We start from the raw sequence: 12895 nt of genomic DNA, 5'->3' as shown, positions 1-12895 counted from the left end.
TAGCCTTAAACATTTTAGACGTCTATGAAGAATGCTAACAATAAGTATTTGAGAACCACATGGATAACACTATAAAAATATGACTAGATAGCTAACACAAGACTTTACCAAATGAAGAGACATACCCTGTTCCCAGAATGGAAAAGTAAAGATGAAGAAAAGATGTTGATTATCAACTTAACATATACATACAGGGTCGCACAATTATAATAGAGTTAAAGTCTGACAAGATTATTTTAAATTTAATCTGAAAGTGGAAATAGATGAAAAGAAGGTTAGTGACCAGTTAGTGAGCACTCATTGTTTGCTGACTATTGCGTTCATTATCTAATTTAATAGTTTAAATATTTTTAAAGAAGTAATTTTGGTACAAGAATAGTCAGACAAATCATTAGAATAGATAACCCAGAAACAGACCCTAGTATGTGTGTGCATATATATATATATATATATATATATATATAACCTAATTATATAATAAAATAGATGACTCAAATATAGAGATTGACATATTTAAAAATTTTTCCTCTAGGGGCTGGCCTGGTAGTGTAGTGGTTAAGTTTGCGCGCTCCACTTCAGTGGCCTGGGATTTGCTGGTTTGGATCCTGGGTGCAGAACTACACACCGCTCATCAGGCCATGCTCTGGTGGCATCCCACTTACAAAAAAGAGGAAGATTGGCACAGATGTTAGCTTAGCAACAATCCTCCTCAAGCAAAAAGAGGAAGATTGGCAACAGATGTTAGCTCAGGGCCAATCTTCCTCACCAAAAAAAATTAAAAAAAATAAACCCCAAACACCCAGGTATTCCTCTGATAATTTGTTAGACATTTCTATAAAAATCCATTGACCCTCTTTTATAGCATATAACTAATAAAATATAGATGGTTTAAAGATGTAAGTGTAAAAGATATAACATTTTAATGAGAGGAAAAGGTCAAAATACTACTCATCTCTGAATGGTGAAGGATTTTATAAACTTACATGTAATGATAAATATCACCAAGGCTGTACAATCACTGTGTTGAATGTCAATAGATTCAACAATTTCCAGATTGATGGATGGACCAGCTCTATTTTTTATTTACCTTAGTGGTATATAAAGTAAGGTAAATAAAAGAGTTTATTTACCTAATATATTAAAGAAAAAGTCTCAGAGCAGTCTGGATACCTGGTAGACAGGGGCAATATTTTCTAGTATAAGTGGACATTCAAACTTTGAATTGAGCTTCCTTACCAAAGGATTCAGAGGTGCAAAAAATAATATGTGATTGAGTGAGAATTATGTATGCCTTCTGAAAGCTCAACTGTAATCTTCAGACTCTCTTTCTATATGTATATGTAAGTTTATATATTTGGAGTAGACCAACACGTAGCCTAATCTGGACATATTCTGCAAACCACTTCAACTGGCCACCAGTCCCCTTTAATCATTTGTGATCTTAGTGGAACAAGAACAGAGGTTGGTTTTCCAAAAGTCACAGGAAGTAATAGTAAGAAGCAGACCAGCTAAAGGATTTTACTACAGTAGACTAAGGTTAATATATACTGACTTCTGATTTTGCATTACTTTATTTTAAAAGCCCTTGACTTCTCCCTACACAAAAGAAATCACTTGTTGTGATGATGTTGTATACATTGTCCTGATTCCTCCTCTTCAGCACTGCTTCCCTCAGTTGCCTGGAGTGTGGCTGCTTTGGGCTGACACTCTCTGCTCAGAGTTAGGTCTCTGTCCTAGGGAAGTCTTCCTGGAGTGAGTGGTCAATACTAGGGTACCCAGACCCTCTCCATTGCCTCATTGCACAGACTACACTCAATGGCCATCTTGCCTTTCAGTCTTCCTGAGAATAGGCTGAGCCTCTGTTTTTACCCTTACCACAGTTTAACCTTGCCCTCTGCTCAGCTCTGCTTCCCTCTCTCCCTCTTGAGTGTTGTTCCCAAGTAGTCCTGCAAAAATGTCTCGGACCAAGTGTCTGCTTCCAAGAGAATCTGACCTAGAACACTAGTCACATTTATGATAGTATTCCAAATCTTGTGGATATTGTCTCAGTTTTTGTTCATTCCTGGAACAGGAAGACAAACTATTGTTCTTTGTTGAACTCGTGGTGGTAATGTTTGAGAATCTTTTAAATGTACCTTGCTTGGTGTTTCAAATCATCCTTAGCTTCTTGTAATCCATTAACAGTGTTTTAAGGCATAAAACATGTAAGTCTAATCCTGTATTTTCATCCTTCTCACTAAAATTGTCGGTATAACTAACTATAATGAATATGATATGTCCACAATCCATTTTGAGATTTGGAGCATTTGTGTCGTGAAATCTCATGATGTACCTTCTTTAGTTAATGGAATAGGCAAGCGAGACAGCACTTTTTTCACAAATGCCTGGAACAAAAATGCCAGTGTATAAAATAGCTTGGCAATTTATGGAAGATTTATTATTATTATTTTCCTGAGTTTTTAAATTTTATTGTGTAGACTGCTTAGGAAATATTCACCATAAGTTTCATATTAATTTTCCAGGAACTCAAACAGAGAGACACGCATAGATTACCTTATTAGAAGTTATATACTAAATTATAATTAAATGATAAAGACCATAAGTGCTCTTGTAGTTCGGAAGTATCATAGAGTGATTGGGAAGAGAGGAGACTAGGTCAGCAGTGAAAGATGTGGAAACAGCAAAGCAACAACATTCTGAGTAAGTTCAGTTAAGATGTGGGTAGGTTGTGAAGTGTTTCTAATATTAGTCTAAAGATATTGAACTTTATTTTTTAGGCAGTATGAAGTTTTAAAGGATTTAAGGGGTTGGTAGCATGTCAGGAATATATTATAGATAGAAAAGTGATATGGAAGATGGATTGGTAGAGGATGAGACTGGTGGAAGGACCCCTATTTAGGAAGCAATCTCAATAATGTAGGACAGAGGTCTACTTGATTATCATATTCTCAAATTAATTATTCATAAAGTTTACAAATATGTTTATTTTTTGCATCCTTTGGATTGATTCCTGGCGGTAACTATTGACATGGACTATCTAAAATTGTTGTGTAACTGACAAATCCCTTTTAGATAGCTAGATATTGGCCTATTTAGTCACAAAATTATCATTTTGGTTTGTAATGAATAGTGTTATCGGTTAAAATCCAAACAATCACTGAGGTCCACAGATTAAATATATTGCTTTCTCCTTATCTACATTGCCTCTAAGTTTGCCACAGGAAAAAAATAAGTTGTTTTGAAAGTATTTGTACTTTACAAAGCCATGTTGGTTCTACCTAGTACCTCATGCTTGTGCAGATAATTGAAAATTGAGTTGAACTCACAGGTGTACATCAATTTATAATTTATAATTATTGTCCATTTCTTATACAAAGACATAATTTTAATTCTACCATATTGAGGAACTTCTGTTAGCCTCCCTAACTTCCTTAATTCATTTAAAAAACATTATAATAGGTAGTAGCACTAGGAATAATATTATCTAAAAGTTGCACAAGTATCTGCACACACATATTGTGTGTGTAAAGAAATATATGTAGTGTATACATAATAAAGATATTTTTATATATACATATACATATATATTTTCCTGAATTGCTTTCAAATTGCTATGGTTGTTCAGTTGTTCATTTTAATTGAATTAGTATGGGTGATCCAGGTAGCTTGTGTTTAGAAATTGAGTGAATTGTTTGGTATCTCCATTTATATTTCACTTGTTTTAGATTCCATGAACTTCACATTTGCTAAGAATGTTCCCTGTTTTCCATGTGGTTGATGGACATATATGATATCACCTTTGAAACTACGATGCCTATGATTCCAAAACAAGCTTGTATCTTCCTGATTCCTAGCTGTTTCACTTAATTGTAAATAAGAGATTATTGAAAGCTATTTGACTTATGTAAGCAAAGATCCATTTTATGTTAACAGAGTTTGATTAAGAGGTAGCCAAAAAGCAAAAATTTGAAATGTAAAGTTGGCAGAACTAAAAATACAGATAAATCAAGTTGATAATGTGATATAATTTTTGGATTTATCATAGAGAAATAATTCCTGTCATACTGAATTTGTTAGTGCTGTGGGCTTGATTCCAACCCCTAGTGACCTTGTGTACAGCAGAGCAGAACCCTGCCCAGTCTCTTTGCCCCATCCTCTCACCTTCCGGTGCTGTATCAGACAATGCTCCACTGCTATTCATATAGTTTTTATAGCCAGTTTTTTCCAAAGCGAGTAGTCAGTTCCTTCTTCCCAGTCTGTCTTAGTCTGGAGGCTCTGCTGAAACCTGTCCACCAAAGGTGACTCTGCTGGTATCTGAAATACTGGTGGCATAGCTTTCAGCATCACAGCAACCTGCAGCTGCTACACAATGACAACCGACAGACGGGTGGTATGGTTCTCTGACTGGGGGACAACCCAGGCTGTGGTAGTGAGAACCCCAAATCTTAACCACTAGACCACCAGGGCTGACCATATATTGAATACTGGTCAGGATTTTTATAAAGAGGTAGCAAAACAATGAAGATATATATATATATATATATATATATATATTTTTTTTTTTTCTTTTAAAGAAAACTTTTCCATTCCATCTTTTAATACCAATGACTTTTCTTGGTTCTATTCATATGGTGAAAGATATTACCCATTAATACTATTATTGTTTTTTAATTATTTTCTTGCCTCAGCTTTCTTGTCTTTTTTCATATTCTTATTCTTTCCTCTAGTAATATTCTTTAGGGCCATTGCTGTATTTTTAGTGGTAGATAAGAATAAATTGCATAGATGACCTTGGTAGAAATTACTATAAAATTAGTTATTGGTGAGAAATTAGAATCTTATGTAGAACTCATAAAGGAAAGATTAAAACAAAATGTAAGGTTTATTTCTGCAAATACATAAGTAGTGACTGTTGTACATGAAAACTTCTGGTTTCATATAATATGTATTTTTATTTTCATATTTATCGTAATTTTTCTCACCTTTAAAAGTTATACCAAATCAGTTTCTGCAATTTGAATATTATTTTCCCTATACTGAGCACGTTGTAGGCTCTCACTCCGTTAGCTTAATAGATTTTTTAAAATGAGCAATGACAATTTTCATTATTTTGATTAATTTTAAGCTTAATGAGTGTGTGATTTAGTAATAGTATAAGGTTAACCTTTATCACACACACGACTATGGTAATATCTATATACACAACTCGTTGCTCCTACATTGATTACCTACATGATAATCTATATTGTTTTAGATGTGAATTTGTTATGCAAGCCAAATTTTAAATGATAAATTTAAAGATTTAAATTAAGTGATAAGAACTTATAAACAAAAAGCACATGCTTCCTAAACCTTCAAGACCAGCTGAAATTCAATCATTTCACTCTTTAATCTGTAAATTAGATTTGTATTTGTTTGTTTATTAATTTATTAATGTGGCTTGTTGAAATAAACTTTCCTTGAAATTCTTTGAGATTTAGGAGCTAATATTTATTTATACACATCATTTATATTATAAAATCTTGATAAATGATTTTGAGTCTCCTATTGGCAAATATGTACCACATATATTTTACTTTAAATCCTTATAAATGATGTTTATTTGTAAATTTTTATCTTTAATTCTTTCTTCCTCTGTTCCCCACTTGCAAGGTAGAAATGTTGCTAGACATAAAGCAAATATTCATGATTACAGTATTATTATCATTTTGGATATTTTTTTCTTCTCTCAGTGTGGTTAGGAGTTTAAGGCTAGATAAAGACATAGGCTCCTTTCTCTCTTTGAATGATCATTTCTAATAAAATAGCAAAATAGAAAATGTAGATAACGTTAATGTATTTTAAAATTGATAACCTAAAACATAAATAAACGGACTTGTGTTGAGGATCATATATAAGTGATTTCTTTCCACACAGACTCTCTATGCACACCCAGTGCCAGCTGTGAATGCAGCCCGTAGGCAGTGCTGTGGGCAGGGGGGCAACTGTCAAGTTTGCTATGACTTTCTAATGGCCTGCTATTTTCCATAGCTTCACCTAAAAACAAAGCAACACATTTTATACTACGTTTTGTCTGAGCTGTCACTTATCCTTAATTTTATATACACAACATCACGCTAGCTAATATTTTGATTCGGAATACAAAGTTATTAATGCTCACAATTTTTAATAGACTATTTTAATCAACAGTTTTATGATTTGACATTAATAAAGAGTGCTTCGGAAAGTTACTTCCAGGATTCGAAATTGCTCTTCAAGATAGTAATAGCTTTCTCCTTTGCAATTTATAGATCTTCTTTTTTTGCAGGGGAAGATTCAACCTAAACTAACATCTGTTGCTAATCTTCCTCTTTTTTCTCCCCAAAGCCCCAGTGCATGGTTGTATATCCTAGATGTAAGTCCTTGTAGTTCTTCTATGTGAACTGCCACCACAGAATGGCAACTGACAGATGGGTGGCTTGGTTCCACCACTTAGAAGCAAACCCAGGCTGCTGAAGTGGTGAGCACTGAACTTTAACCACCAGGTCATCAGGGCTGGCTCTAGATCAGTTTGGAAAAGCAGCTGACATGTAGACCTTAAAATGCTTTAAAGCTTATGATGGTGTAAAACCCATTATTGCTAAATTTTTCTGGGGAAAAAAGTACTTGGACATGAAAAGACCTAAAACCATGCCTAGACATATTAATTTCAAGTATCGATTTACTGTGAAGAACAATGAAAATAAGATATTCTTGAAAAGGAGCTGAATATGCATGACAACACAAAGTTTGAACTAATATAATTTTTAAGAAACGTGTATAATGGAGAAGTAAAGTGTAGTGGTGAAGAGAGTGGATGTGGACCAGTCAGGTTTCAAATCCTGGCTCTGCCAGCTACTTGTTGAGTGACCTTGCCCAAGTCACTTATATTCTCTGTTCCTCAGTCTGTTTACATACAGATGAGGGATACTAAGAGTCTTTACTTTGTAAGGTTGTTGTGAATGTTAAATGAGTTGCCATATGGAAAGTGCTCAGCAGAGTGCTTGGCAGAAAGGAAAGCTTCTGCTAGCCTGGTTGCCTGTCCTTGAATTACAGTTCTTCCTGCGGCTCTGAATAGCATGAGGTTTTAATTAAACAAGTCCTGTGGCTAAGGTTCACCTCAACTTGGTGGTCTTGGAAAAGAAGTTAAGAAAATCTGTACATCTCCTTTCAGAATACTGGTTTCATTGAAAGAAAAAATATATCTTGAGGAAAAGTACGTGCTTTTGGTCACTGATATTTTTCTTTTTTCTTTTTTTTGCTTGAGCTGTTTTTCATTCCTACCTTTGTTCTTTTAGTTTATTTAGATAACTTTTAACATGAGACAGTTATTTTGATGTTTAAATTTACTTCAAAATACAGATTTATTTTTAAAACAATGAGAATGTATGAAATAGGATGGGTTTTTTTTGGGTGAAAGGAAGGATGTGTTATTATGGTGTGCTGGAGTGTGAAGAGCTTGATTTATAACCCTGGATAGTTAATATGAATAAATCATACGTTACAACAATGAGCTTTTCTGAGATTTAGAATATTTTACTTTGCATATGGTCAGAATGAATTTGGCTGAACAAGTGGTAGCTTTTTGTTTGCATACACGTGTGCGTGTATATATATATATATATATTTATACGCATACATATAGTCTCTAGTCTTTTGTCTATGTAGACTGATAGCCAAATACAAATACATTTTTTTTATCACAGACTAGACAATTATACACATATATGATTGGATAGAATGTAAGATTTTTTTTCCTTCATCTACATGGGAGAGAAGCATCTGTCTTTGGAATTTCTCTTGTCGAGAGCTCACTCTACCAGGAAGGCGTGAATGCCTTTCACGTTGGAAATCCTTCCTCAGTAACAATGATATTACAGATTAAAGATGGGAAATTTCATTATGTGGCTGGTAATATATTTACCTGTTTGTTAAAGCAAAACCAAAACCAAAATAAAAACAAAAACTCTTAAGAAAACCACTTTATAATCTTGAACTAAGTTTTTAGTTTAAGGGGGAGGGAAGCAACTGTTTAGATTTGAAACACTTCAAAAAGGTTATTTCCTAGGTAATGATGATTCTTGAAGCAGAAAGAAGATCACGTGAAGGCTGGAGGAGTGGACAAAGCAGTGGGAAAGACATCAAAGCAGTATTATTAAAAGTGCAAAGCAAAATTAATCATAACTTGGGGATATTTTCAAAGTTGAAATGTTTTCCTGTGACACGGGTTATAGATGAGGACACTTATCACTAGAAAAAAATTAAACTATGGTGAGAATACAGCTGTATCTTGAAGCTGGATGCTGAAGCTACAATATTCTAAGTAATTTATTCAACAAATTTACTGAGCATCAACCATGTGTCAGGCCCTGAGATTGTAGGTGTGAACAAAACACACAGAAAACATTGTTGTCTTGGAATTTACATTTGAATGGAAGTAAGCAATTAAACAAATATTTATAAGGATAATAGCATTCTTATTAATAATCCAGAACTATTCAACTTTGCTATTCTAGTCTACTGTATTTTTTTCTCTTCTACTGTACTCTATGCTATTCTGTATTCTATTCCATTCCACTCCATTCTATTCAATACTTGATTTTAAATTAAGAAATATTTCTGGATAATAGTTCTGCTTTACTTAACAAAACATATTCTTTTGTATCATTGAGATATTTGAAATTGAATAAACCTATTACTTGAGAAGTAGACGTAAAGCACCTTTGATCAATAACAATGTAGAGATACAAGTTTAGTTATTCAACAAAAAAACAATTTCACATAGGTACTAAGAGTTATATCTGTTTCATTCACTTGATCTTTACTAAATTGTCTGTTGGGAATATATATTTACTAATAAAACAAACCAGATATTTGAAGAAAGTATTATGAAACAAACCCTAAAGGTGCTCATGGACTTAGCTATTTAACGAGCCTTCATCCTATACCTGCTGCCTGCCCTTGCTGTGTAACTCAGGCAGAGCAAGCATAAAAGTAAAACACAGCTCCTGGGCTTTTGGCAACAAGTTAAAAACAAACAAAATGGTATGTGGCTCAGATAAAACTATTTCAGGATACTTTTGAGTCTAGAAGAGGTAAATAAGAGTTTTGAAATGAGATGTATTGAGGTGGGTCTCGAAATATGCCTAAGAAGTTATCAGAAGGAGAAGGTGAGAAATGACTTTCCGTTTATTGTTTAAAATTTAGTCATGCAAATTTTATTATTATATGGTAAAATTTAGGGAGTTATAAAACTTGATTTCTAATTTTTTTCATCTTTTTCTACCAATGATTATCATTTATTCATATTTTGATTTACTTCTTTGTGGTCCTGAAAAAATATGAACTTATTTTTTTTATGATACATAGTTTTTATGGACCAGAATACAGGTACGGTTTGTGTCATTTACTTAAATTAATATATCATGAGGTACTCTCCTTGCCCTTAATTATTTTTCAGAGTGTGATTTGGTGGCCGTTCCCATTGTTTTTAAAAAGCCAATCTTTCTTTATTAAAACACAGTGTGAAAATATATAATTGCCCAACTTAATAATAATTTTTTCCAGATGTAAAGTAGACTTATTTAGTACTTAAAAAAGTTATTTCACCAAGTTTTATTTAGTCACTCTCAAATATTTATGGGTTAGCACCTAGTAGTCATAGCGCTTACTTTAGAAAAGTATGGGAAGTTGATTATTAAACATCAAGTAATTAAAAGCATAATTTTCATTAACTCACCATCTCATACATTAAGAAATAATTAAAGAGAAATTTAAAATTCAGAAAATTCTATCCATTAGCTTATTCTTTTCTCTGAATACAGTTTTGATAGCAGAACACTCAGCTGAAATCATGTAGCAGTCATGTTCTGCAGTAGCTTGGTTTGAAAACCTCTGTTAAAATGCAAATTACATACTGTTGAATAATGGGAATTTAATCAAATTAATAGGGCTTTAATTTACATTTTTAATCCCTTCTGACTTGTTTCTCGTTCTTTGTGACTGATCAGATTCAGTATGTTATTTGAGAATGAGACCTGAATTGGCAATTAAGATTCATGTGTTCGCTTTTAAGTTCTGCTACTATATGCATGAATTTTAGGAATGTCATTTAACATCTCTTATTTTACTGACTTACAAAATAATTGGATTGCACAAGGCTGAAATTTCTTAGCTATTCTTGAAGACTTGAGTTTCTGTATAAAATTTTGTGTGTATATACGCACACACACACACACACACACACACAGATTTTTGGCCTGGAGTTCTAATCTCCAAAAGTAAATAAAAAGCCATTGATTTTTTAATACCTCTTGCAAATGTAGAAGTCAGTATTTTCGGAGGTCTTCAGGCATCCTGAAATGCCTTTTTGCCACAAGTTTGTCAGGATGCTTTGTCAATGAGTTAATATGTTTGTGCATAGTAACTATCTAAAAATAGATTGCATATGATAATATTCTTCTTTTTGTCATAATAGATAGTGTACTTTGCACTACGATTTGGACTACTGCTATTTGATTTGTATTTGTTTCTTGGGAAGTGAATATAAATAACTAGATATATCCAGAGATATAAATATTAGAGTATTAATTAATAAAATATATGATGAAACAATTGTTGAATATCTTTACTTCACCTATAATAATTCACTTTTTCCTAATTTTAAAAATCTGAGCTAAGTGAGTTACTTTGATGCTTGATTTTCAAGGAGGTTTCTAAATAAATGATAAATAAAATGTTTGTTAATAATTGGTCAGAAAAATTAATATAATTTTAGGACTAGAAATATTTCCTTCAGTGATGGTTGTTTATATATGAAATATGTACTAGATAGATGATTTATAAAACTATTTTAACATATGAACATGATCTAATAATTTTCTTGTCTACTTCCAAATAGTGATTTGTCTTAGGAGAAACAAATTTGGGAAAATAATAGGAATAGAAATAGGTAACTTCCTGAACTTTGATCTTGGATACTAATTTATTCTAACTTAAAATAAGAAAATAGGGGCTGGCTCCGTGGCCGAGTGGTTAAGTTCTCGAGCTCCGCTGCGGCGGCCCAGGGTTCGGATCCTGGGCGTGGACATGGCGCTGTTCACCAGGCCACGTTGAGGCGGCGTCCCACATCCCACAACTAGAAGGACCTGCAACTAAGATATACAGCTATGTACGGGGGGGTTTCAGGAGATAAAGCAGGAAAAAAAAAAAAAGATTGGCAACAGTTGTTAGCTCAGGTGCCAATCTAAAAAATAAAATAAAATAAATAAAATAAAATAAGAAAATATAATGCTTTTTTGCCAGGGAACTGAATTTACTTCATAAAATTATCCAACCCAATTTTTTAGGTTACATATTTCTGACCAATATTAATTTTAAATTATATAGGAAATATATTTTAAACTATAAGGCATTTATTTATTTCCTTTTTGGAACCCTGTTATCCTAGATGTTCTCTAGATATTTTATTTTTTCAAATAGTGAAATTGCAATGTGGTTTGCATGAAACTAATATCTCAGAAGTTCAATTCCCTTTATTTTTCCAGTTCCTATTTATCACATTTTCTTTTAAAGGATTTAATACAATTAATATATCACCAAATCATCAGTAAGGTATTTGTTCAAAGATGTGGATGTTTTATAATATAACTGATGGTAATATTTTTTTTAGGAGTTCTGTTGAATATTAAACACAACACCAAGATATAAAGAGTAGATTATTTTCTTTACATTCTATTAAATATTTAGAGGGGGAAAAATACATATATTCAAATTTTCAAAATGTGTAGTCAAAGGAGAAATATTTTTATCCAGTGATTGCATTTTAAACTGTCTTTATATTTCCATTCATTTATTATTTGGTTAACAAATGTTTAATGATATCTGATTAAATACTTTTTTATGCCCTTGGTTTATATATGGCAGTAAAAAAAAAATCTGTGCTCTCCTGGAATGTATATTTTAGCTAGAGGGACAGAAATAAACAATGCATTAGAAATAAAATAATATGTTGGGGCCGGCTTGGTGGCATAGTGGTTAAGTTCGTGTGCTCTGCTTTGGCGGCGCAGGGTTCACAGGTTTGGATCCCGGGCATGAACCTAGACACTCCTCATCAAGCCATGCTGTGGTGGCATTCCACATACAAAGTAGAGGAAGGTAGGCATGGATGTTGGCTCAGGGACCATCTTCCTCAAGCAAAAAGAGGAAGACTGGCAACAGGTGTTAGCTTAGGGCCAATCAGTCTCACAAAATAAATAAATAAATAATAATAATATGTCATTTATTGAAAAATGCAGAGGGAGATAAGATAGAGAGCCTTATATGTAGGCTATTAATAAATATGCATTTACTAAACTGAATAGTTGAATTTTATATCACCATTAAAAATGAATTTTAGTTTATCTTATTCAGCTCACATACTGCTATATATGAATTATCTTTATAAATTTGTCACATTAAATATTAAGGACACAAATTTAATCTTAAATTTTAAATCCATTCTCATTCATCAGCACTAAATTTTTAGGCACTTAAGAACCTGTAATGTTTAAAAAAATCGTTAAGAACTAAATCATTTCTTCTTTCTAATTCACCAGCACAGATCTTAGTAGTCACCCTATTGAATAGATCTACATAAACTCTGTAATGTAACAAATAAGACCCAAGCTGGATCAGTGATTTACCTCAAGTGTTCAACCAGTTCCAGCTCCATGTCTCTTAGTTCGTGTGAGTCAGCTCACAAGTGCATACTTTATTTTCTGTTATTCATCTGCTCGGAGAGGCTGCCTTTATCTAATTAAAAAAAAAATAGTAATTAAAAAATCAAACAGAAACATCATAAATGCATAAGCATGTATTATTAACTGTGCAAATATAC

At 32.8% G+C, this 12895-nt stretch overlaps 1 protein-coding gene across 17 annotated transcripts in view; it reads left to right on the top strand.

The window, feature by feature from the left end:
• Nucleotides 1-12895, top strand: part of ADGRL3 (adhesion G protein-coupled receptor L3) — a 794963-nt gene that overhangs the window by 232112 nt on the left and 549956 nt on the right. The window lies entirely within an intron of this gene.

The sequence above is a fragment of the Equus quagga genome, chromosome 3 (assembly GCF_021613505.1).
Source record: "Equus quagga isolate Etosha38 chromosome 3, UCLA_HA_Equagga_1.0, whole genome shotgun sequence".
NCBI lineage: Eukaryota > Metazoa > Chordata > Mammalia > Perissodactyla > Equidae > Equus > Equus quagga.
The sequence above is the reverse complement of the archived record's forward strand: the minus strand, read 5'-3'. Positions and strand labels throughout refer to the sequence as shown.